Consider the following 24,668-nt stretch of genomic DNA (forward strand, 5'->3'; position numbering starts at 1 on the left):
AAATGCAACATTCCAAACGTTAGAAATTACATTTTTGAGGTTGGGAAAAAACCTTCCTGTGTCAGTGAAAGAAAAATGCAGTGAATGGAAACTGACAAAGCAAAAAAAATTATGACAGAGACAAAAAATGTTAATTGAACATAAAAGAAAAAACAGAAAGGAAGCATCCAAAACCACATTTGATTTGTTTGGAAAGTAATGTTCAACAAATATACATGAAAAAAACTGATAAAACATACATCATCCAGCTTTAGGCTGAAAAGAAACATGGACGTAGTCTCTGTTATGTCACTTATAGGTTGTTAAAGTGGTGTTCTGATCCTAATGATGGCATGCCGCATGAAGGAAACGCTGACATAACCTAACTTTTGGTCGACCTAGAAACAGGGGGAGAGGTGGAGCTAAGGCAGGCTTTTGGCGTGGATGTGGTGCTGACCCTGCAAATGTATCTCTTACCCTTTTAATTATCTTAACAGATGCAGTATAAAATCACTCAAATATGAGCCTGAAAATTTTTTATACAAATGTAATACAAAAAAATCATGTTCTAACTGACTACCCACTTTAATGCATGATCCTCACAGAGCACATTCAAACTATAAACACATTTGTCTTTTAGAGCAAAGAAGCCAGATTTGAGTATATCTGTATTCTGTTTGCATCAGTTCTAAGCATCTTTGTGATTTCAGCACAGTGTCTCAGGGAGTGCACTGCGTTATACCCTGCCGTCCTTCCTCAAAGTCCACAATCTGTCTTTACTGTAACTTCAGCATTTGCCAAGTGTCGTACACGGTGTACATCCCTGTGACGTGGGAGTTATCTACGTTCTCCTCCAGCTGATCCTCTGACCCTCCTGCTGATCAATACTGCCCCATCTGACCACGTCTATTTCTGGACATCCCTGCAGAGTCAGCCCTTTTCCCACCTCGCCTCCTTTTCCGCTCTCCTTGCTGGGACAGGCCTGGCACAGCGCTTCCCGCTGCCAAGTCTGACTCATTTCAAGAGAAACACTCTGTGAACTTCACAACATGGCCTGTGACTGCATGTATGCCAAATTGTTTACTATTTCCATACACAGCCATATGGGAACAGCTCTCTGTATAATTCAACTTAAGGCATAATTCACGAATCACGCACATAGAGGAGATGACCAGCACTTTGAAGCAGATCAGGGACATTTATGATTTATTTACAAGGCTTCCAGTGTAAAAGGCTGAGTGACCCAAAAATGTAATGAGAACAGTGTATAAAAAGAGTCTCTGTGACCCATATCCGTTAAAATGTGGAGCGACTGCATAAAAAGATTCATTTAATAAGACAGTCTTGGCCCTAAAACAGCTACACTTTTAAAAGCACATGAAAGTTAAAACTCACGCTCCATCTTTCTCACTTGACTAAAATAACTCTTTCGCTCTCATTCATGTGGAAACACTTTGTCTCTTTCTCTTCCTCTCTCACGCACGGACACACACTCAAACACACATATAAAAAGAAACTGGCGGTCTGTTTAATAGTTGCATCTCCTCAGGGCTCTCGAGGTCTTCTGGTGCATCTTTGGTAACCTGAAACAAGAGGAGAGAAGACAAAGAACAAACCTTTTAGTACATTAAATATGATACAACACTTCTGTTACTGTGTCTGCTGTATTCAAAGCCTAACAAAAGCACCACACTGCCTTATTGTAAAACTTTGAAGTCAAAGTTACTGATGGTCACCTGAAAATGGCAGTGTTTTAACATTCAGCAGTTACTCTCAGCTCAGACTGCTAAAACAGCAAAGATGCACAGAGTCCAGGCTGGGTCTGTATTTATCCCAGAGTCCTCCTGGGAATCAGGCTGACTCAAAACACTCCTACCTCGGAGCGGGATTTGAGAGTTATTTATGAAGCATCTCTTTTAAACGACTACTCCAAGAGAGAGCATGAGATCCCTCTTTACCGACACTCAGAGTGTCTGTGTACTTTCATTTCCTGACATAGGGGGTTTAAAATATGACATCTTTGTTAAATTTTAATTGCTATAGGGTCCATTTTTCTAGCTTCTGTTTGCCTGAAATGCACAGAGGAGGAAGGTTTTCTTCTGTCCACTTTTGTATGATACTTGGTTTGAGCCTTTAATGTGATGGGTTTACACTGGTTTACACTTTAAGCCCTGTCCAATGAGAAACCAAGGCAACATATATTTTTTTAATTTGACTATTTTCTTTTTTCTTTAATTAAGAAATAATTAATTTCACATCTTTCTCAGCCTGATACCACTAACTTCTGCAGTGGAGGTCTCCTAACCCTCCCTCTGTATCAAGGTGGCTCAAGGACACAGTGTTATTTCTCAAACTTCAGAACACAGTTTGAGTAAACACAGGCACATTTTTCCAAAAATGCGAACCTTTTTTATTCTGTTTTTCAAACTTGCAGGCAGGGGTGGACAGTTACAAATGACATTTACCCCTGTATTGTAATTGAGAAGCTTTTATGAACTTGTACTTTTTAAAGCAGTTTCAAACTCTGTAATTTTGCTTTTACTTAAGTATTTGTTGTGGGAAATATTGTACTTGGTAACATTTTACTGAGCACCAGTTGAGTATAACACCAAAAGCAAAAGCAAAAAGATACAAGCTTTTTATCAACTTTGTAATTAGCTGTATACCAGCTGACAGTAAGGTGAACTAACATGAAGCAGAGGAGAGGAGCATGTACATTTGTCAGGCACAAATCACAACAAGAAAGGCTTTAGTAAAGCTGGAAAGATATTCATCGATTTGACCCCAGGTCAGAAACTCATCAGCCAAACATTGCTTTAACGAAAGCAACACAGGAAGCAAGTTACAATTGATTTTTATCAGTAAGAGCCATTCTGATAGCTGGACAACTTTAGTTTGCCTCGATGCACAGCTGGCTGTGGCTTTGATTGTGATGAGAGATTGTCTCTAAAGTACCATACTGACAAAAAATAAGCCAAAATGATTCAATAGCTTCACTCTGGATGGTTCAAGTGGAGTCAATAACATCCCCTCACCCTTTGATGACCTCCTGCTGGTTCTATTACAACACTTACTTTGGGAAAAACCTGCTTTATTTATTAATTATTTATTAATCTAGGGGTCATATCTTACTTTTAAGTGTAGGAAATGTTTGGTGGAAAGTTTTAAATTCATGCTTCAAAGCACGTTTTGTTTGAAGCAGCTCATCAATATGACGCATTAGAGCTATACTAACAAAATTCACACTGCTCATTAAGATTTGTTTGAGAATAATTGGGTTTTATAATTATAAATGAATATACTAGTTCACATATAGACAGACAAAGCTAAGAAAAAATTGGGAAGACACCTGGAGTTCTTATTAACTCTCCTTAGATTATCTAGCTCTAACCAAGCCATGACCTCTGGTTTTGAGGAAAAAAAACACTGTAGTTCTTCCAGTGTCTACTTGAGGCTGGATACAAAAGTACAAGAAGCCACATTCACACCTCATTCATACAGCAAAAATAAACATGTTGACAGCCGGTTACAAAAAACTATTTGTGTCTGAATAGCTAATTTCGCTATTGTATGTACAGAGGGTGATTTTTTTCACAATGAGTGACATTGAGGAGACCATGTCTATGTTTTAGACACTTTATGGGTCTTACATTTTTCAAAGACTGGTTTAAATGTAGTTTTAGTTTTTTTACTTTACGGGTTAAACGTGTTGGGCATATTTCTACCTCGAGAGCAGAAAGATTCCTTTTGCAGTAGTAAAAGTACGAGACATCTTTGAGGAGGAAAACAAAAAAAATTTCAGATGCTGCCTTGTCTGCAATTTTGTTTTTGGAAGGGAATTTTTTTTTTTTTTTTAACTTTGTTTATTGATTTTCACATAGAAAAACAGTCACATCCAAAATTAGAAGTTGGTACATTTTCCTTTTTTTTGGAACAAAGAAACACACAAATGACATACGAAATACAAAACAACAAATAACCTCCCACCCCGACACATTTGCAAGGGAATTTAAATACACTGATCAATATTATGACGCACAATCATGATGTTGTTGTGTTTTAGAGTACTTTATTCTCTTTGTCTCTCTCTTTGAGGACAGTGTATTTTTCTAAAACTGCTTCCTGCTCAAGGATAATGCTGTTTTATCCTTCTACTTATCGTTAATTGTGTGGGGAAAGTAAAGAATCAAACAAAAGCTCAGAGCTCAGGAGGTCAAATCAATTAAAATGCTTTGTTCAACATATTGCAAACCCTTACCTATAAACACGAGTTACTTCCTTCACCTGAAATGTTCTGATGTGTTATGAGTCCAACGTGAAAGGGACATACTTTTGAATGTTCTGAGATACATACTGAAATACAAATTAACCATAAAAATATGATTCCAGTCATATTTTGAAAACTTTCAGTGACCATGATGAACCTCTAAATGTTATGCCAGTTGTTATTAAGTTAAGATATCCTTTATTATGGAGCTCACATTCTCAAAGGGGCTTTATGGTCACAGTCAAGTAAGTTTCAGTCTACTGTCTATGGACACTCGCAATGCATGTTAACTCTTATGATGAGCACAAACATGACATCAATTTCAATTATAACTGCCAAGATAGTCAACTTTGACAGCATCATCATGGATCAGGAGCTGAATTTTTACTGTGAGAGTAAAGGGCAACATTAATCTTTGTTGTTTCTGCAGGGACAGCATGAATCCTTCTCCAAATCCGATACAAGGTCAGTCTCAAATATCATTTAGTTGTTGCCAAACAACCTTTCAATAACCTTATTGTCATCGCTTTTCTTGCAGAATCTCTGCCAGGAGACCATTTCCTGGCAAGTCCCAGCATATTAACAGACATAGGTACTGTTCCCCAATTTGAATAAAACATTTTGAAAAAGTGCCCCAACTTCCAAAAGTAGGCCCAAAACCCTGTCTCTCAGCCTGGCAGCTTAGAGAAGTCTGAATATATCCTTTCCAACATTTGTGACTCTAAAACTTTTTTACTGAACATATGATCCATTACACCATGTTGTGGGCACTTAACAAAGGGCATCCTCACAGAAGCCCTTTTCATACTGCTAGTTGAAAGCACAATATTTACACCTGTAATGTCTGGTCTTCAGTATGAAAGTCTCAGAGGTAACAGAGGCGAGACGGATCAGTGTGAGCCAGCAGGCAGGGAAGAGCAGCGCTGTGTGCATGTCTGAGTGTGTGTGTATGTGGAGCTCCTGCTGTGTGTTAAGCTGCTTCTAACGTCCTAACACAATATGAAATCACACACTGGGAAAACCATTATTATGCCACTGCAGGATCAATATGAAAGTATAAAGACGTGGTGATGGAAGAGCTTCTTAATGGCACAGTTGTGGGCTTGCAATATGAAAAGGAATAGAGTTTCTCCTGCAGAGCGTGTTCAGACACCATACAGTTCTATCAAAACTGTCCATAGAGACAGGCAGCAGAACGTCATAGCTGTGCAAAAAGGAGTCCACTCTAAGTTCAGTATTTTTTCAGGAAGGTATTTGTTTTGCAAGTGCCTCTTGCGTTGTCTCGTCAGTGCATCATTGTTATGAAATCCACACAGAAAAAGGGCTATTTTCACTACAGCTCAAAAGTTCTCTTTATATCAATAGCCACATTAGTAATCATTCATTTATTTCCTCAAACATTTGTTTCAGTCTCAAAAATCCAATTTTGGTGCTTCTGGTCAGTCAGTTAGGATTGATTTCTCGCTGAGAGGCTGAAAAATTCTGGCTCAGATCTGTGACTGGGAAAGTGTCCAGATCTGATGGTAAGCAAGATGAATTTTAACCCCATCACAACAGTGCTGAACACATTATACTATCATACTACAGCTATTTCTGAGCTGTAACCACAAACACTGCATCCATACAGCAAGGCCCATTAGAAGCCTCCATCATTACTCTCCTCACAAACTATGGAGGCCTTGGCCTGCCTCCACAGTCCAGTTAGTTTGGGCCCTACAGCAACACAACGCAAAGCAATTTGCTCTGAATAGCCGCCCAGGACATTTTCAGTGCATTACAGTAGCAATCAGCATCAGCAAGCAAGCTGGAGGAGAGCGACAGAGCAGCAGAGAGAACATAAAGTCAGACGTCGGGTGAGACTGAGAAAGGCAGAAACCGAAAAGAGAGAGGCAGATAGAGGATGAGATGGAGCTGTTATCATGTTACAGATGGATGTTACAGACGTTGGCCAAGGTGCTGAATGGGCAATAAAAGGACAGCATAATAAAGAGCAGACATTACATAAGGCTGACTCAGGGTCAGTGAAAGAGGAAGGAGATGAGGCTCCTGCTGTGTTCACAACAGCTGGGGGGGTTGGGTCCCTCTGTGGGTCTGATGTTAATATACTGCAGGACATATTAGTTATTAGATGTGGACACTGAGTCACCACTGCCTGTGATTATGAGGAGGTATTATTAGTCCTGCTGGTGTGTTTGTGTGTGTGTGTGTGTGTGTGTGTGTGTGTGTGTGTGTGTGTGTGTGTGTGTGTGTGTGTGTGTGTGTGTGTGTGTGTAGGTGTGTGTGTCCATGTGTTTGATGACCCAAGTTGATTCATTTTTTTTCTGCAAGCTCATCTCTGCAGGTGAAAATTCATAAAACACACGCACCACTGCTGAGTCAGTCCTGACAGAGCAGCACCACAGGGCATATCAGGGCTCATTTTTCCTCTTTTGAGGAAAGAGGAAAGGAAGTGGCATTGTATTGTGTTATATCAATTACTAAAGTATTGTCTTCCTTTGGACTACTAGGTAGCAGGGTGAGTACAAGGTGTTAACATTATGATGAGGAAGGATCATTTTCAATATCCACAACTTGGCTGTTATTTTGGTGCATACAAATATTTACATATAATAACTGGCAACATATCTGAAATTACATGACATTTGAATCAAATCCCCGCATTACCAATGCTATTTGAAAAATCAACAACAACTGGTTAATAAACACCTGATAAAAACTATCTGTTGTAAATGTCCATCTGTGCAATGTCAGATATCTATCAACATGTTGTATGCTCTTGCACATGTAGCGTATTCTGTGGTTGGCCTTAGAATTAAACAACAAACGCAAGATGTTTGGAATGAGAGTCAGATGGTTGGAAAATTCACTCATGGCTGAACTGAAAGGGTTGCAATAGCCACTGAAGTATGTAAATTAAAACATATGCTCCCTACTTTTGCAATGCAAGGCACAAAATATGTCAAAGATTATACCTGCCAATGTTAGACTGTGAAAAAGAGGGAGATTTTAAGGGGGTATCAGAAAATCGGCCTCTGCTCAGCAACCTTGTTTGAAATATAAATTCATGAATCAAATAAACAGATGTGGAATACAAGTTACTATTATATTCAAATTGTTCCCAATTTCAAAGCTAACTTTAAAATAAATGAAAGGTTTTGTGACCTGGTCAGCCTCAGACAGACTGCACAATAAACGTGCCAATACTGTGCATTCCCTTCTGTGCCTCAATGTTTTGTTCGTGCTTGATACTGTTAGCCTGCATGCTAACGTCATTTTTCAGCCTCATGTTCTATGTCAAAGTCTGATCTACATACCTTACAAAATACATGGTATGTCAATGCGGCTAGCAGCAAGAAAGAAAAGTGACTCGCACCAAGCACAGTTCAACTTTAAGGTGTATTTCTTCTTCTTTTGGTCAGTTTAAGCCATTTCTCGACAACTAGCTTAGCAGGGCGAAGCGGAGTAGTAAGCCGCTGCAGTGCAGTTTGACTTGTGTGTAAGCTAGGTAGCAAGGTTTGCACATTCCTGTCACTGCCTTGTTGTGTTGCCAAGTCTTTTGACGCATATCTCATAAAGGTTGAGGAGCATCCATTTGATTTGTATCAACGTGAAACAGGGAGATAATCGGGAGAAGTTACAAATTGGGAGTACAGGGGGAGAATTGGTTCAAACCAGGGATTCTCCTGCCCTGTTGGTATTGTTGGCAAGTATGTAAAAGCTACATATTAATAGTTAAAGGCCAACGTCATGTTCTTATCTGAGTGTCAAAAATAGGGGCTGGATAGGCTCAGTTCAGTGAAATTATCTTAACCTTATTCCACTAAACCTATGAGTCTCCGCCAGGATAGTGAGGGGGTCTGGTTTTTGGTAAATAACTTCTAAAAGTTGAGTGTCACTAAGCAGAGACAGTGATAAATGAACAGGAGGGATTTGAAAAGCAAGACAAGGTTGCCTATTGGTTAACAAAGGATAAGGTCCGGCAAAAGGTGGGCGCAAACTGTGTGGTGAAAAGTTATTAAAAAAATGAAGAATAAGGCGGAGGCCAGCTTTTGTACTCTGCAGACTGCATTGCTCATACTTTGTCAATAAATAACCCTGCACAAAGAAGAGAATACACAACACAGAATACACTACACTCTTACTTTCAATTCTACCTGAAAATGAATTTGGCTGCTTGTCTGAACTAGGGACAATACATAAAAAGTAGACATTGTCTCTTGGTGTCAAAGGGGTAGCTAATGCAGGAGTGCTCAAAAACCTGTAGTCATTCAAATGACCAGCATGGGCAGACTCCACTTGTTTCATGAAACAGTTAAGTACTCTTACTACAAAAGTAAACAGATGTAGCTGCCTGTGATTGACAAGTTGATAATAAGAACCAAGCGGCAACCTCCAGTCTAAAAAAAAAAGAGTCCAATGCGGAAGTGCTAAAGACTGCAGTTCATCGAGGGTCCACTTGAGGCTTTAAAAAAAAACAATCTTTACAGCAGAAATAAACATGTTTACAGCCTGGTACAAAAGACAAGTGTAGTCTGGACAGCTCATTTCTCGATCAGCACACACTGTACGGGGGTCGAATTTTTTTCTAACGCGGCAGTTTCGAAGATATTGAGACTACGAGTCTTCCAATGAGAGGCACAGCTGACTTGATTGGCAGGCGGGAACACTGTAGCTGTTGGCTAAGAGGCTCAAAGCCCGCCTCTTTAAGTCACAATTGCTTGCAGCGGCAATATGGCTCCCCTGATGATTGGCTTCAAAACAGCGCTTCAGAAACAGATGGGTGACGTCAAGGATACTACGTCCATATTTTTATACAGTCTATTGCCAAGAACCCATCAGCAAATGTGCAACTATCTGTTTGAAGTAGTTGTCAGTTCATTGTGCCGCTGTACCATCGCACAGAGGCTTCTCTCTGGCGTACTTCAGCAGTGTGAACCTGCACAAAAAAACTATTTTCTTCTGATTTACTTTGAATTTAGGGGTCTTTAGTTTGCTAAAATAACAACAGCCTAGTGCAGATTTGTAAAATGTAAAAATTTTAGATTTGTTAGGTTTGTCCTCAAAATGAGAAGAAAACAATGTGGTGAGGTGGTGTGGTGCTGGCTCAGCTGCAGGGGAGAGAGGGGAGAGGGAGTGGCTTGTGGGAGCAGTGTCAGGGCTAATTGGCACAGGTGTTTCCTCTTGACTGATTGCTCTCTTCTCACCAGCAGTAGCATGCTTGACCTGGCTCACTTGGACAGACAGCCAGATGAGCAAAGCTGTACTCTTCTGTAGAACATTTTTAGTTGGAAAGACAAGAAGAGTAGATTTTGGGAAAACTTTATTGACTGGACAAGCTACCAAGAGAAGTGTATCTATGTTGATAAGTTTTTGTGAGAAATTTAAATGTTAAGAATGCCCACATGCTGCCAAATCGGCCACAGTTATTAAATCATTCATGCAGACATGTAATATGTCAGACCCTGTGCGTGTGATGGACCCAGCCTCTAAACACTATTCCTTTTTTTCACCAGTTCACCACACCTATTCTAGGATTGATTACTTTTTGCTTGATAACATGCTTATTCCAAATGTTACTTCCTGTAAATACCATGCTATTTTAATATCAGACCATGCCCCAGTTCAGATTAATATTTCCTTTCCAAACTGTCATACACCACAACCCGTGTGGAGATTTGACCCCTCTTTGTTGTCAGATGAAGATTTCTGTAAGTTTCTCTCCTCTCAGATAGATCTTTTTTTTAGAAATTAACGATACTCCAGATGTTGCAAAGTCCGTCATATGGGAATCTCTTAAGGCCTATCTACGTGGCCAGATTATCTCATATAACACATTTAGAAATAAGAAACATAAAGGAAGACTGACAGAACTGACTCAACTCATTTCCAATCTTGACTCACAATACGCAACTAAACCCTCTGCCGACTTATACAAACAAAAGCTTATCCTTCAGTCAGAATTCGAAACCCTTTCTATCAAGGAAACTGAGAGGCTGATGCTGAGAACAAGACGGACTATTTATGAACATGGGGAAAGGGCAGGTAAACTTCTCTCTTACCAACTACGTCAGTCAATATCCAACAACTTAATACCAGAAATTAAACTTAACTCAGGACTAATAGAAACAGACCATAAAAAGATAAATAATGCATTTAAGCAATATCATTCAGACCTTTATGCCACTCAAACAACCCATGACCCCTCTGAGATAAACTTTTTTATGGGAGAGCTGAATACTCCAACAATTAGCCAGGATCAATATAGGATCCTCGAAAGTCCTTTCACAGAACATGATGTTATACAGGCAATTGGCTCTCTACAAAGCAGTAGAGAACAGAAAAACTGCACGGATTGAAAAGGTTTATCTTCAAAGCTCCAAATCAGATGGGGGCTTTGCCCTACCAATTTTTTTACACTATTATTGGTCTGCAAATATGGCAAGCTTCTGGCTTTCCACATTTAAAGAGAGTACTGGCCCTGTCTGGCCCATCATGGAACTGAATTCAAATTTGCCTACGTCACCTATAGCTCTAATGTGCTCCCCCCTTCCTGTAAAAGGAAACATCCATTTTAAAAACCTTGTGGTCCAGAACACTCTCAAAATCTGGTTCCAATGCCTATGCCATTTCAGCCTTAAGCAAACTTTTAGTCTAGTTCCCATCACGTCAAACCCCTATTTTCCACCATCCCTTACAGACCCAGCATTCAAATTATGGCTTGGAAAGGCATAATCTTTTTCAAGGATCTTTATGTCAATAATTCTTTTATCTCCTTTGATGCCTTAATGAAGAACTTTAACATCCCTCGATCTCATTTTTTAGGTATCTACAAGCCCGCAGTTTTGCAATGAAACAGTATTCAACCTTTCCTCTCCTCCCACTAAACTGCCCTCTTGAGGAATGTCTATGCTTTGAATCAAATCTTAAAGGACAGATCTCAAAAATATATAATAAATTACAACACATAAATCCCCCATCACTGACCAGAACAAAAGATGCATGGGAACGAGACCTTATGATGACTATACCCGACGACATCTGGAATGTCAGCATCAGTCGCATTTATTCCTCCTCCATCTGCATTCGCCACTGCTTACTGCAGTTTAAGCTTTTTCACCGTCTATATTACACGAAAGCTAAATTGTCAAGAATCTTTTCAATTTCTGATGATAGCTGATCTAGATGCAAACAATCTCCTGCGACAATGAGCCACATGTTCTGGTCGTGCAACACACTGAGCAACTTGTGGACGTCTATTTTCAAAGTATATTCAGATATCTGCAAGAGACCAATATACCCGGAACCTTTTATAGTTCTGTTTGGTGTTCCGGCAAACAGGCAGGGAATAACCTCCGAACATTCTAATGTAATTGCGTTTACATCCCTGATAGCACGGAGACTAATCCTTGTTAAATGGAAAGCTGCTGGTCCTCCCTCCTTCATACAGTGGATCAAAGAAGTCATGATGTGCCTTCAAATAGAAAAGTTAAGATTTATGTTGAAGGGTTCACTTGGTAGATATAACCGTACGTGGATGCCATTTATTGAATGTGTACAGAAACTGTCATTCCCGGTAACTTAAAGCAACATATGTCTGTGAGGCGTTTTTTTTTTGTTTTTGTTTTTTCAGACCTGATCATGTGATAGAATGTAAATGTCCCTGTTTCCTAACTGACCTGTGTTTTCCTGACCTCCTTTAAATCTAATACAAGTAAATTATGTACCCTGTTGTACCTTTACAGTTGAAGTGTCTTGTTTCAGTTTTTTTTTTTTTTTTCTTGTTTGTTTGTTTTTGTTTTGTTGTTTTTTTTTTTTTTTTTTTCGTTAGTTTATCTGTATGAATATGTATATACATTTCTATATGTCGATACACAGTTAATCTATGTTTAATACCAGGTGTTGGCAACACTACTCTTGTTATAAAAATGTGAAAAATAAAATGTTCAAAAAGAAAGAATGCCCACATGGTGATAAATTGTGTCTTGTTGTGCTGAGGTGAACCACTGAGGACAGTCTCATACTACAAACAACCTGTAAGATGCTACTTAGTTATACAGAGCTGGGATCAATCATTTCTGATGCATTACTGGGAGTTCAGAAATCTAAACTCGAACTAAACTTAATGGCTTTAATAACATAGAATCAATCGTTAGCTGCAGTTAGTTGTTATCTGGTTTAAGAGATTAATGAGTCACTGTCAGATCACTGCTGACAGAAGCTAGGATGGCATTGTATTGATAGGTTTTTCGCCTGCTGTTTTTTGCTGCATACACCAAAGCCTACTGTTACATGAATGGTCAATTCTATTGGAACAACAAATGTACTCCAATCATAAAACCAGAACACCCAACACTAATAAACTGCTTATGGCATTAAGTACTTGTACTGGCTTATCCTCCTTTTCTTGCTGACGGTCTTGATTGTCCTGTACCTGCGTGATGTGCTGTAATACCCATCGTTTTCCTTTATTATCCCAAGAAGTCATGTTGAGTGTGGCCCCATTCTTCTCAAACACATATGCCTGCAGCGACAAACTGCACATGCTGCTGTGAAAAGCTTGTTGTTGATAAGACTTTTGGAACCAAGTCCTTCTTTAAAGTGTTCAGTTGGGCTTTAATGGCTTATGACTCAGGCAATTAGAGCAGGGGAGTGTTATTCTAATAGGCTATTATGCATCTTTTCTAATTAGATATAAGACATGATGATACATGAGGGGGTATTACAGGACTACAGCACTAATTAGAAACAGGGAACATTTTAATTTATATAAAAATAATCAAGGACTACATAATAACTAACACTCATAAATAAATGCCAGGCTGCAGCAAATACAAAGTTAATGATTTGTGGCGTCTAACGGGCCGTGTTCTGATTCAGTCAGTAGTCTTGTTTTTCAGTCGGTCCAGGTCTCCAGTCAGACGCACCATGAGCTGTGTGTCAAGTGATATTGTATCATTCCTCAAAAAGGAAAGACTCTAGTTTTTGAAGTATAAGGGAAGTGGAAATCTACTGAGTCACAAATTATTAATGGTGGGGCTACAGGTATAACTTCTGAAATGGAATAACAACTCAGAGTAAACAAGAGATAGAAAAATACTCAGCTGCTGGGCCACATTGTCCTAGCAAAACAGCCCCTGATGCTTAAACAGTTATAAAAAAAATATTTTCAACAAGCAGGTTTGATTTGATTCATGTATTGAAAAATATATCATAGAGACTTCTTACTTAACCAAGCCTGTAAATTATGTACCTAACCTCTCCTACTATTCTTCTGGTTATTGCTTTAGTTGGCATTATGTGCTGAGCTTAAGGTAATTTAGGCTTATTCTTAATGAAATGACAAATAAAAAAACTCACATATAAATATGTGTAATGTATTTTAATTTTATATACACTAGCTAAAAGCTCCTGAGATTAATTTTAAGCTGCATGAAGCAGACTGAATTTAATGCTGATATATTTGTATGACAAATAACAGCAAATGAGACCATCATAACAAGATTATTAAGTTTGATACAGTAATTTTAAGGCTTAAAACCACCATGTTTAAAGACAGCATCAGTAAACTTTCATCAGGAAACATTACTCACACATAAATGTGCATGTTACGTCTTACTAGATGGCAACAACATTTCTAGTTAGTTAAGAGTTATTAATGGTTTTCTAATTGTAGACTTGAAATGCTGGTGATATGTTAATCTAATCTGTAGCTCTGGATCTCTCCCTCTGAACAAAACTGAAAGTCAGAAAAGTCCCGCCTCCTCCATCTGACTCATATCAGCAAGTTCTGTATGCATGGACAACACGAAGGCTGATAAAGACAGTAGCATCCCTGCCAAAGAGGAGCTGTTCGGTAAAAGGCAAAATGCTGGCTCAATTATTTGGAGATGGTTCAGATTTAAAATTTCAGACGAGCAGCTGAATAATGTACTCTGTAGAGAATGCTGGGTTGCAACAAAGAGCTCAAGCACAACACATTGCGATCTATGCAACAAAGTGCAACAAATGTGTGTAAAAATGCATGCTACAACCCAGAATGTGGAGCCTTCATATCCTCTGCAACATAACAATCCACACTGCAAGCTTCATTTACCCATGCTGTGCCTTATGAGAGAAAAAGTAAAAAGTGGGGCAATATTACAAAGACAGTGGCTTTATATAACTGAAGACATGGTCCCTGATGCTACTGCGGAACAAGACAGCTTTATACAACTAACAACTATTGACCCTACCTGTTATCTAGTCACAATATCTTTGAAAGAGAAGTCCTGCCAAAAATGTGCTCTGAAGTAAGAGAGAGCCTCACCCCACAGCTTTCATTTGTGTCCCAATGGGACGGGTTCCTATAACAACAGACAAGGGAAGTAATGTTATCAAAGTGGTTCAACTCAAAAAGGGACAGAGGATGCTGTGTTTTGGTCACAGACTCCATCTGGCCATTGAGGAGTGGAACATTGAATGAATTTGTTTAGAAAACTAAAGATAGATGCCAGGCCTAATGCTCAGTATAGATTGCTCAAAGTGTGAGCCACTTAAAGTAACATGCTTATGAAATACCTACCACAAGACAGTCAACTTAAGATGTTGAGGCTAAATGGAGAATCATCATGCAGTATACAACTACCAAAAACTAAAGCATCTGTCAGACCGTGTGTGTGTGTGTGTGTCTGTGTGTGTGTGTGTGTGTGTGTGTGTGTGTGTGTGTGTGTGTGTGTGTGTGTGTGTGTGTGTGTGTGTGTGTGTAATTCGATTCATTTTTATGTCACAAACAGGTAGTTAGTTTTTTATGTTATTTTTCATTTACATGTTATCACTGTGCAGCTGGCTGCTAGTAAAAGTGCCTGTATGACATATGGCATTGGGTCGATTTGGATTTGGCTTAGCACTGACTTTGTTATTTCTTTACAGAAAATAACATTAAGATGTATATCATCAAGCTGAGAAATATCAAGATTAGATTTTTGGTGTATAACACCCAACCCTACTGTGTGTTCTGACACCACCACTTCTGTTGGATGACCACATGGGCCAGCCTTCTCTCCCTACTGAGCCTTGCTGGCCCCTGGCCCTGTTGCTTGTTCACTGGTTTTCCTTGGATCACTTTGGTAGGTGCTCACCATTACAGACTGGGAACACGCCCCAAGACCTGCAGTTTTTGAGATTGCCTGACCCAATCGTCTAGCCATCACAGTTTTGGCCCTTAGCAAAGTCACTTACATGGTTGCTTTAAACACATCAACTTTGGGTAGAAAATGCTCACTTGCTGACTTACATATTCCATCCACCGACACGTACCAAAGTAAGGAAAAATCTGTGGTATCTAATCTACCTGGTAGTGGTCATAATGTTAATGCTGAGTGTCACAAGTCTCCATTATCCCTAGCTTTCAGGTGTCCTTGGTGAGATTTGGTGCAAGATCTCCACAGGGGTTAACTTAAAAAACAACAACAACAACGACAACAGCCCTATTTTGATCCATTTTAGTACACCATCTGAACCGTATTAACATTCAAAGTGTATAGTTCCCAAGAAACATGGAATGTAAATGTGTACTTGAAAAAATGTTATTACTGACCTCATTAATAATGAATGTGTTTTGTGACTGCACTGTTCACCTCTAATTATCTGCTGCTGTCTGTTTCTCTGTGATATGTGAAAGATGCGCTGTAATGAGCGGATAGTAAGAACATAATGGATCCCTGGCAGTTTCTGGTTCTTGTTATTTAACCGCTCCTGCCTCAGCTGTACTCGCCTCTTTTCTCGGTTTCCCACTGCAAACAAACCTACATCAGTTTTACCAGACAACTTCTGGGGCATTGATATGATCACAGTTCTTCCTCTAGGGTCTGTAATCAGAACCTCATCGCTAGCAGCAGTGTGTTCTTCATAGCCACAGTCTGCTATCTACAAAAAGCAGACCATGGGTGTAAAATATTGCTAAATATTGCTAAATGTCATGTCGCTGCAGAAATATAGAGTTGTATTCGTTCACCACACCTCAATGCTTTGCCGTTTCTCCTTTGCGAAAGGTATAGGGAACAAGGGAGAGCATGAGCAGATTGTACTGCTCATATGAACTGATCATTGCGCATCATTGGACGTGAGTGAGCAATCAAACTGATGTGAACGATTTGATATAAAGAGAGCAGCAGAAGGAGATGGAAGAAGTAACTGATCTCTTTCTAGGTTATATGGAGCTTCTTCTACCGAGCACATAAAGATTTGGACTGTTTTTTTACTATCACTGGCTAGTCTGTGCAGTCTTTTTTATCTTTTATTCTAAAGTAATATTATCTGCAGTAACCTAGTAATATTTGTATCTGCAGTGGCACATTTTATCTCATTTGATGGTTCTTTCAATTGCTCTAAGCACTGTTGCTCCTGAATATCCGTTTCTTTGTTCCTGGATCTTGTGTTCTTTTCTTCTTATTTATGTTATTTTTAATGTTGCCCTCCACTGCAACATAAACTCAACATTAACTGCATTTTATTATGGTTCACTGTGTACAAAGAAACTTTAAGTTGAGTGACTTGGAATTTTTTATGGCGTGAGGGTGTTAAACCTGCCACAGAGAGTTTCAGATACTTGGAGGATTAGAGCTGCCTCTCATCAAGTACTTCTGCAGGCTTGAAGAGGCAGACAAAGAGATAAAAGAGTTGACCTTTGAACTTCAGCAGCCAGTAGCACCATCATCTCTGGTAACCTGTCTGACCCATGGCTGTTTCCGAAATCGCCTACTATACTAGCAGTATGTACTGATTTGTCCAACATTCAGTATGTAGTAAGTAGTATGTGAACAAGAGCAAAATCTGCAGTAAGCCAAAACTCCCCGGATGTCTGCTGATTCGGGAAAATATCTCAGCATGCATCGGACTAGTCTTCCTCGCGTACTGTTTCCCACAATGCACAGCGCTCGTTCTGCTTTTTCTTTTTCCTTATTTTTTGACGGGAGGAAATCCATTTTTGGGTGCTGTGAAAGTTATCAAATTACATATAAACTACTTCCTATCTTTTTCAATCATAAATGGATGCTAAATAAGCATTTTATTTATCGGCTTCGCCATTGTTTACTTCCGCTTTCCGAAACCGGAAATTCGGTGACGTCTGGCTCAGCATGCTGCATGACAGATCGAACAGAACAGTCATACTACATACTAAATTCAAACGCAGTATGTAGTAGGCAATACCTACTGCCTACTACATTAGTAGGTAGCATGTAGCAGGCCACTTCGGAAACAGCCCATGTGTCTGTGTTACACAACCAAGGCCAGCTCTGATTTCATTGGCCTGCCACAGTCAACTGTCTGTCAGAAACACAACATGGACATAAAACCAGCAGAGGGCAGAGGCAGGATCTGTGTGTCTAAAACTAAGGAAAGCTGTAGCCAATAAACATCTATGCATTTAGTTCAACACAAGACCCCTCATGGCTGAGCTTGACCTTAAACATTTGTAATGATGCTATAATATCTTAATAATGTGACTGTATAAACAGATCACACATCAAGCATTCGGTCCAAGCCTTTATTTTGTATTTGTCTGCAGCCCCAGTGCCTACAGTAATCACTGAATATAAACACAAGCCAAAGTTACAGAGTTAAGAGCCAATCAGCGACAAAAATAATATTTCATGGATTTTTTTTAATCAAAAAGTGTCTTTCGGAGGTTCGAATAAACAACAAATGCGGGTCAGTGTTGTAGGACTCAACTACTGGACTCTTACATGAGTCCTACATTTCAGGAATTGAGCATTGACTGCACTCAGACTGGGGAGAAGGAGAAAAAGACTGCAATTAATTTACTGATATAGACTTTTTTGTTTTATGTTTTTTCATTAAGTCCCAATCATTTATTCAAAACAAGGGCTGGCATGCGTTCACTTGCATGAGCATTCATGTGCTGTCTTGCTTAGTTACAGTCCCATACTAGGATGCTTAATCGAGTGCCTCCAATCAAAACTTTTCCTTTCAAAGATTTTACTGCAAACCCAAGCAAAAGCAGTGCATTGTGTTGAACACTGCAAAATGAGATGCTAAAATTACTCAGATGATTCACAATTCACAACATGCCGACATGATCAGTCAGAGTCTGACGTTAATTAATGAAATGTGTTTTCTACACATCAAACAGGCCGCACCAAGATAGTCCAGGTTCATACAGTCAAGAGTTTTGGGGAGAAACAGCTCTCTTTCTTTATATCCTAAGGTAATGAGGACTCGACTGGCTCTGAGATTAGATCCTTTGTACAACCTCTCAAAGCCTCCTGTCAAACTAACACGACTTTAAAATTCAGGTATGGTTTAATTGATGTGTTAAAGCTTTTTTTTTAACATCTTGTTACTTTCTTATGAGTGTATTTGACAAATTTAAACTTTAAAGTGCTTTGAAAATTAAAAGCCAAATTTCACTGAGTTTGCTAGTTGTACTTGGCTGTAGTATCTATAACACCATTCAAAAAGATGTATTAGAAGTGGTATTAATGACTCACCCACATCAGATTCCATCTTTTAGAACAAATGCAAATCCTGTTGTGGCATTGAGCACTCAGAGAGAATGCAATGAGGAGAACCTGCCCTCTGCATGTCCCTTCTTGCACCATCTGAATGCAAACACTATTATAACAATGGTTCTGAGAAATTGTGCAAAAATCTGCATGCTAATTTAGGGAATAGGTGAACTTGGAGCAAGCTTCATATGGATGCCTTTTCCCTCCAGCTCATTAAAAGCTAATGAGGCCGACCTACAGTATCATTTACATGATATGTGTGAATAGGCTTTCGTTTGGATTAGCATACAAGTCATTATGCCTCTCACTAAGCACAGTGACTTATCAGAGTTGCACTGTGGTTTGGTGTCATTTCTAACAGAGCTTAGTCTAGATTTGGTCCAAATATGAAATGTTAAACCAAGAGCTTAAGAAATGAGAAACACAAAGAATTACTGAACAATTTTCTGTGCAACGACAGCTGGTCTTTATTCTGATGTGAAAAAACAATTTAGCATTTGATGACACGCCCAAGTTGTACATAAAAATAAACACACATGTACACACAGGTGCTTTTGCAGACCGATGCAAGCAGAAACATTTGCACACAAAAATCCATGAAGTCAGCACATTTTCAAACAGCAAACAAGGCTGTGAGCTGCTTAGCCATGCTGGTCAGGCTTCAGGCATCACCAGTGCACATTACATGAACCCACACACACATATACACACACACACACACACGCACGCACACACACTCACACTCACACCACAGGGCTGTAAACATTAGCAATATTTTCCCATTTCCTCTGCAGGGCAGACAGGAGAGCAGTAGATCTTTGAAGGGAGGGGGTGGGGGTGAGGGGGGAGTAGACTGAGCCCTTCACTGGTGATAATCTCTTTTACACTTCACACTGCCACAGGGATGAATAATGGTGGATGGTGTTACTGTGTGAGAGAGAGAGGGAAGGGGCCCTGATCTGCCATGTGAAGGCTGGCCTTTAGGTCCCTTTAGTGTTTGTGTGTGTGTGGGTATGGGTGTGGGTGTGTGTGTGTGTGTGTGTGTGTGTGTGTGTGTGTGTGTGTGTGTGTGTGTGTGTGTGTGTGTGTGTGTGCGTGTGTGTGTGAGTGTGTGAGTGTGTGAGTGTGTGTGTGTAGATAGGAGTGCAGAGAGAGGCCAAGGATCTTGTTTAGATGTTGTCAGCAGAACAGGGGTGCAGAGGTGTTTTCACTGATGCAAATAAGGTTGCCTGGATTCAAAAAGTTTTCTTTTTAATTATTAAGTGACATAAAATAACACAACATGAACTTTATTCTGCTACAAGGTTCCCTATTAGGCTCACACATATTCAGCCTTTCATAGCAGATTAGATTCGAAATCCTTTTCTAGGATTCTTCTAATTCTTATGACTGTACAGTTTAAAGTTTGACCAATACATTGACAGTTTTTATTGAAATCTATACAGATACAGTTCAAGAACTAAAATTTCTGCACAAAAAAAACCTACCGTAGTCTTCATGGATTTTCTCTACGATAATTCTAGACAAAAAATATTTCACCTCTGGGGGAAAACAGATTAAGTAAGGCACATTTTGAAATAATCACAGTGAAAATGCTAAAGCTGCTCCTCCAAGCACATTAAAGGGAAGTTTTTCACTTATAGTGAAGGATAGATCCGCAAGGGAGAGCTGTAAAAGCTAACAGTAACAGACCACATTTCTCTGCCGTTCCTGACTGCGGCAGTAGGGTGTTCTGTACAGGCAGACTGCCATCGAATCAAGACATTATCTCTAAATAAAATATAAGCAATTCATTTTGTCCTCATAATGCTACCAATAGAGGTGGAATCAGCTCTTCTAGTGCTGACTTCAAACAGCCTGTACAAGAAAAAGATGAAACATTGCAAAATGCCCTTTTGAGATGGAGATTTTTTTAAATTAAAATTTGCAACTGAATTATTTTCAAAAGTTAGATAAAAGCCTTGATGTTTACTCTCAAGCCTGATGTATACTTCTGCATCCAATCCACATTGTAGGTCTTGCACAGCCGTGTACCTACGCAGAAGCCTAAGTCCATAGCCTTACGTTCACCTCCTTAAATAACTACATCAGGGTTCCCACTCTTTTCCAGAGATCATTTTCCAGGACATTTCCCGGACATTTTCATTGATGATCAAGCTGGTATGACCGTCTAAATTTAGTTCCTAATTTAGTTCCTAAATAGTCTAATATGTTCCTCTCAGTGGAAGTCTACATTGAAAGACGTGTAGTCTATGACTATCAATGAAATCATCTCTTACATGCTTAAAAATGATGGCAAACTGATAATAGAATAAAGCAACCACAGATGTACAGCACTTCACTTTATTAGTGCATCCAAGTAACAATGATGGGCAACTCTCATCTCAGCTTTCTCTTTTCTCAAAAAATATAAAATGAGCTGAGAAAAAAACAAAAGAGCCTGCAAAGGAAGCTTCCTTATTGAAATAATTTAATAATAATAATGATCAGGGGATCAGTGCATTAATGACCTAAATAGAACTGAATGACAAAAATGGCCACAAATGTTTCTCAACTCAACTCAAACTCAAAATATACCTGCTTAATCATGATATTCATCCTGCTAAGTGGTCGATATACTGTTTTCCAGGTTTTCCAGATTTTCCAGGACGTGTGGGAACCCTGTACATGTTGAAACATCAAAGGCTCCAAGCCCTATGATTGATCAGCTGGGTATCATAGTATTTCCTGCATTCACAACATTCCTATTATTCCCGCAATAATCTCCTATCCTCTCGTCCAATGTCTTTTTTCTTTTCTTCTGTGCAATAATTGCAGTATGATCAACTTGTGCTCAACATTTATCAGCTCCAACTACAATATAATACACTTGTATTCAGTGGTCATGGTTCCCTGTGCAGAGAATATAGCAGAAGTAGAAACTGGTGATATGATTAGTATAGAAATTGCACTGCTAACTAGCGTTAAGGTGGAGTATTGCAGGGCGACGCAGACAATCCACAGTACAAGTATGTAGTGCTCACAGCAGCATTGTATAAGCTTGGCTTTACTGTAACCCATCATTTCCCTCTTCAGCTGCTTCACATTTAGATTGCAAATCACAGCATTTCTTTTTTCTGAAGCATCAGGAAGTGATATTGACAGGCTGAAATCAATGTCACTATTTCAATAATTTCCTTAATTTTTTTGATAACTGAAAACTGTTAAATACTCCAGGGACTAAAGGAGCAAGAAGAACCAATCACAATGACTTTTTCCCCTGATCACTAATGGTGGATGAAAAAAAAAACTGTATTGACTGAGTTCTTCATTAGACATTGTGAGTTGTCTGCACCTCAAACAGAAACACCAGATGTTCAACAAACATTCACTGCAGTGTTATTAAGTAATTTGCTGTCACCACCTGTACACAACATCTCATACACCTATTTGTTTTCTTGTAGATAGTTTGATGAAAGTATCGATACAACCCTCATGTCTGTACAGTTCATATAAAGCTGCAGCTGGCAGCCAATAAATAAACAGCTTTTAACCCCCTGCACATCCGAACAGTGCAAGTTGTTGGTGAGACCTCTTTTTATGTGTTCACTGGCATTTTAACGGGACACAGCAGTCACACTGCCTGTGTGAGCAGCGCTGCTCAGGCATGGCTAAATACAGCTAGGAAACAGAATTTTACAAAAATTGTATGACTACTCAGCCTCAGTGTTACTGGTGGGGATATTTCAACAAAGGATAGATATTTCCTTGTTTGTGCCTAGCTGCCTACTCGCTCTAGCTTTAAATTTTTGTTATCAATCTTCTTAACTAACTCTTGAAAGGAAAAATATGTATTTCAAAAAAAAAATTCAAACTTTCCCTTGAAGCAGTAATAAAAAGCCAACAAAAAGATATATTACCCTATAAAATATGTATATCATCTGTTTATATTCCTCTGCATTGGAAATCTGAAGTACCCCAGAGAGTTCAATATTCAACTTCAATGAAGATTTGTTTTCCCTCCCTCGTTCTGCTGCATTTCACATGTGCATGTTTGCATCTTTATGGTATTTTCATGATATAGAGGGTGCCAATAAAAAGCATGGCTCAGCTGCATGACAGAATATTAAAAGCATCTCTCTCAGATGCACACACAAGGTCAAAGTGCAACCATGCTCATTTCTACTAGAGTTTTCTATTAAATGTATGTGTGCTGCAAACATGTTTATCTGCAGACTCAGCTCTGGGATGTTTGCTTGATAAAAATGGTGGATTTATATGAACCCTTTGAAATAGACACACACATGGCTTGAATGACATTTGGCCTACAGGTTTTTTCATTTTATAAAATCTGAAAACTTTCAAGCTTCATCAAAGTTAAAACTTTTTCAAGCAACAATTAAAAGGGAAGTGTGAGAAATAAAGTTGTAACCAGCTGTCAGGTTGCAGTTTGCAAACTACTGATGACTGCTGCCCTCGCCCTCCCTTAAAAGCCTGAGGGGGAGCCTACAGTGGCTCGCAAAATATGTGAATGGCCGGCTATAGAGCCAGGGGCATATTTTGTCTGAAAACAGTCTGCATCATTTTGCACAGGTATCAAATTTAAACAACATATTTCCAGTGAAACTGTGTGATCTGGACAGCAACAGGCTTTGAGGGACCTTGCATGTCTGGTGGGTAAGAGAAGCAATTTGTATATATATACTGTATGTTTTATATATCCCTTTGTGCCGAACACAAGGAGTTCAACACCCCAATGTGTCAAAAAAAAAAAAAGGGATTTTGCAAAGTACTGTCAGATTCACTTACACATTACGTCGTATAAATTTCCACTGTCATCTCTCTGCAACAGCATAATATCAGTATCCCAGTGTGTGTTTTCACATTGCATTACAGTGTTACCGAAGCACGAGGCACGCTGTGTAAACATAGGGCGGGAGCTCCACACTCACACACACTTAGACATGCACATGCTCACAGCACTGTTCTTCCCTACCAGCTCTGATGCTACAAATTGCAACCATCATTCCCACATTAGGCGCACTACCTCCAGCGATGGATCCGGGGCAGAACGACTTTGCCCCTGTTACAGTTTTGTATGCTACATATTGCAGACAAGGCAGAACATGGGCGTAAGACCAGCTTTCTCTATACATAAAAATACTTCGTTCTGAGGTAACAAAAACCCAACAAGTCTTATTAACAGCTTATTACACTGTCATAAAAAACAGAGATGTTCTATGGCCAGTGCTTTCCTTTTGCTGTTGTGTGTTGGGGCAGCATGCTGAGGGGAGGGCACACCAACATAACCAACAAACTCATCTGCAAAGCCAGTGGTGTTTTGGTGGAGGAGCTAAACTCTTTCACAGCGGTGACAGAGAGGAGGATGCTGTCCAAGCTACATGGGATCCTGGATAATTTCTGGAACCCAATCCACAGCATCTGGTTAAACTCATTTAGTGCAAGACTGATAACCCGAAAATAAATGCACCACAGAACCTCACATGAAGTCATTCCTGCCAGTGGCAATCAAACTTTTAACTCTAACCTCTGAGTTTCAAACTCTGTCTGACCTGTGGACTCATCTCACAATCACCAGCTTTAACGCAACTGTGGGGCAACTATGGGGCAATTTCGGGCACCCAAATTTCTCCCCTGGGGATTAATATGATCTTTCATATTCTGCTGTTCATTTTTTTGTCATTATCCCGGGTGACAGATCCTGAGAGCTCAATCACTAGACCTTAGACAGGGTTCCCACTCTTTTCCAGAGATCATTTTCCAGGACATTTCCCGGACATTTTCATTGATGATCAAGCTGGTATGACCGTCTAAATTTAGTTCCTAATTTAGTTCCTAAATAGTCTAATATGTTCCTCTCAGTGGAAGTCTACATTGAAAGACATGTAGTCTATGGCTATCAATGAAATCATCTC

At 39.4% G+C, this 24,668-nt stretch overlaps 1 protein-coding gene across 2 annotated transcripts in view; it reads right to left on the reverse strand.

The window, feature by feature from the left end:
* Nucleotides 1-1,168: 1,168 nt before the first annotated feature.
* Nucleotides 1,169-24,668, reverse strand: part of LOC117815281 (endonuclease V-like) — a 103,838-nt gene continuing 80,338 nt past the window's right edge. For both annotated transcript variants that reach the window (XM_034686907.1, XM_034686905.1), the window contains one exon: nt 1,169-1,562. The gene's annotated coding sequence lies outside the window, so the exon portion shown is untranslated. The remainder of the gene's footprint in view (nt 1,563-24,668) is intronic.

The sequence above is a fragment of the Notolabrus celidotus genome, chromosome 7, assembly GCF_009762535.1.
Source record: "Notolabrus celidotus isolate fNotCel1 chromosome 7, fNotCel1.pri, whole genome shotgun sequence".
NCBI lineage: Eukaryota > Metazoa > Chordata > Actinopteri > Labriformes > Labridae > Notolabrus > Notolabrus celidotus.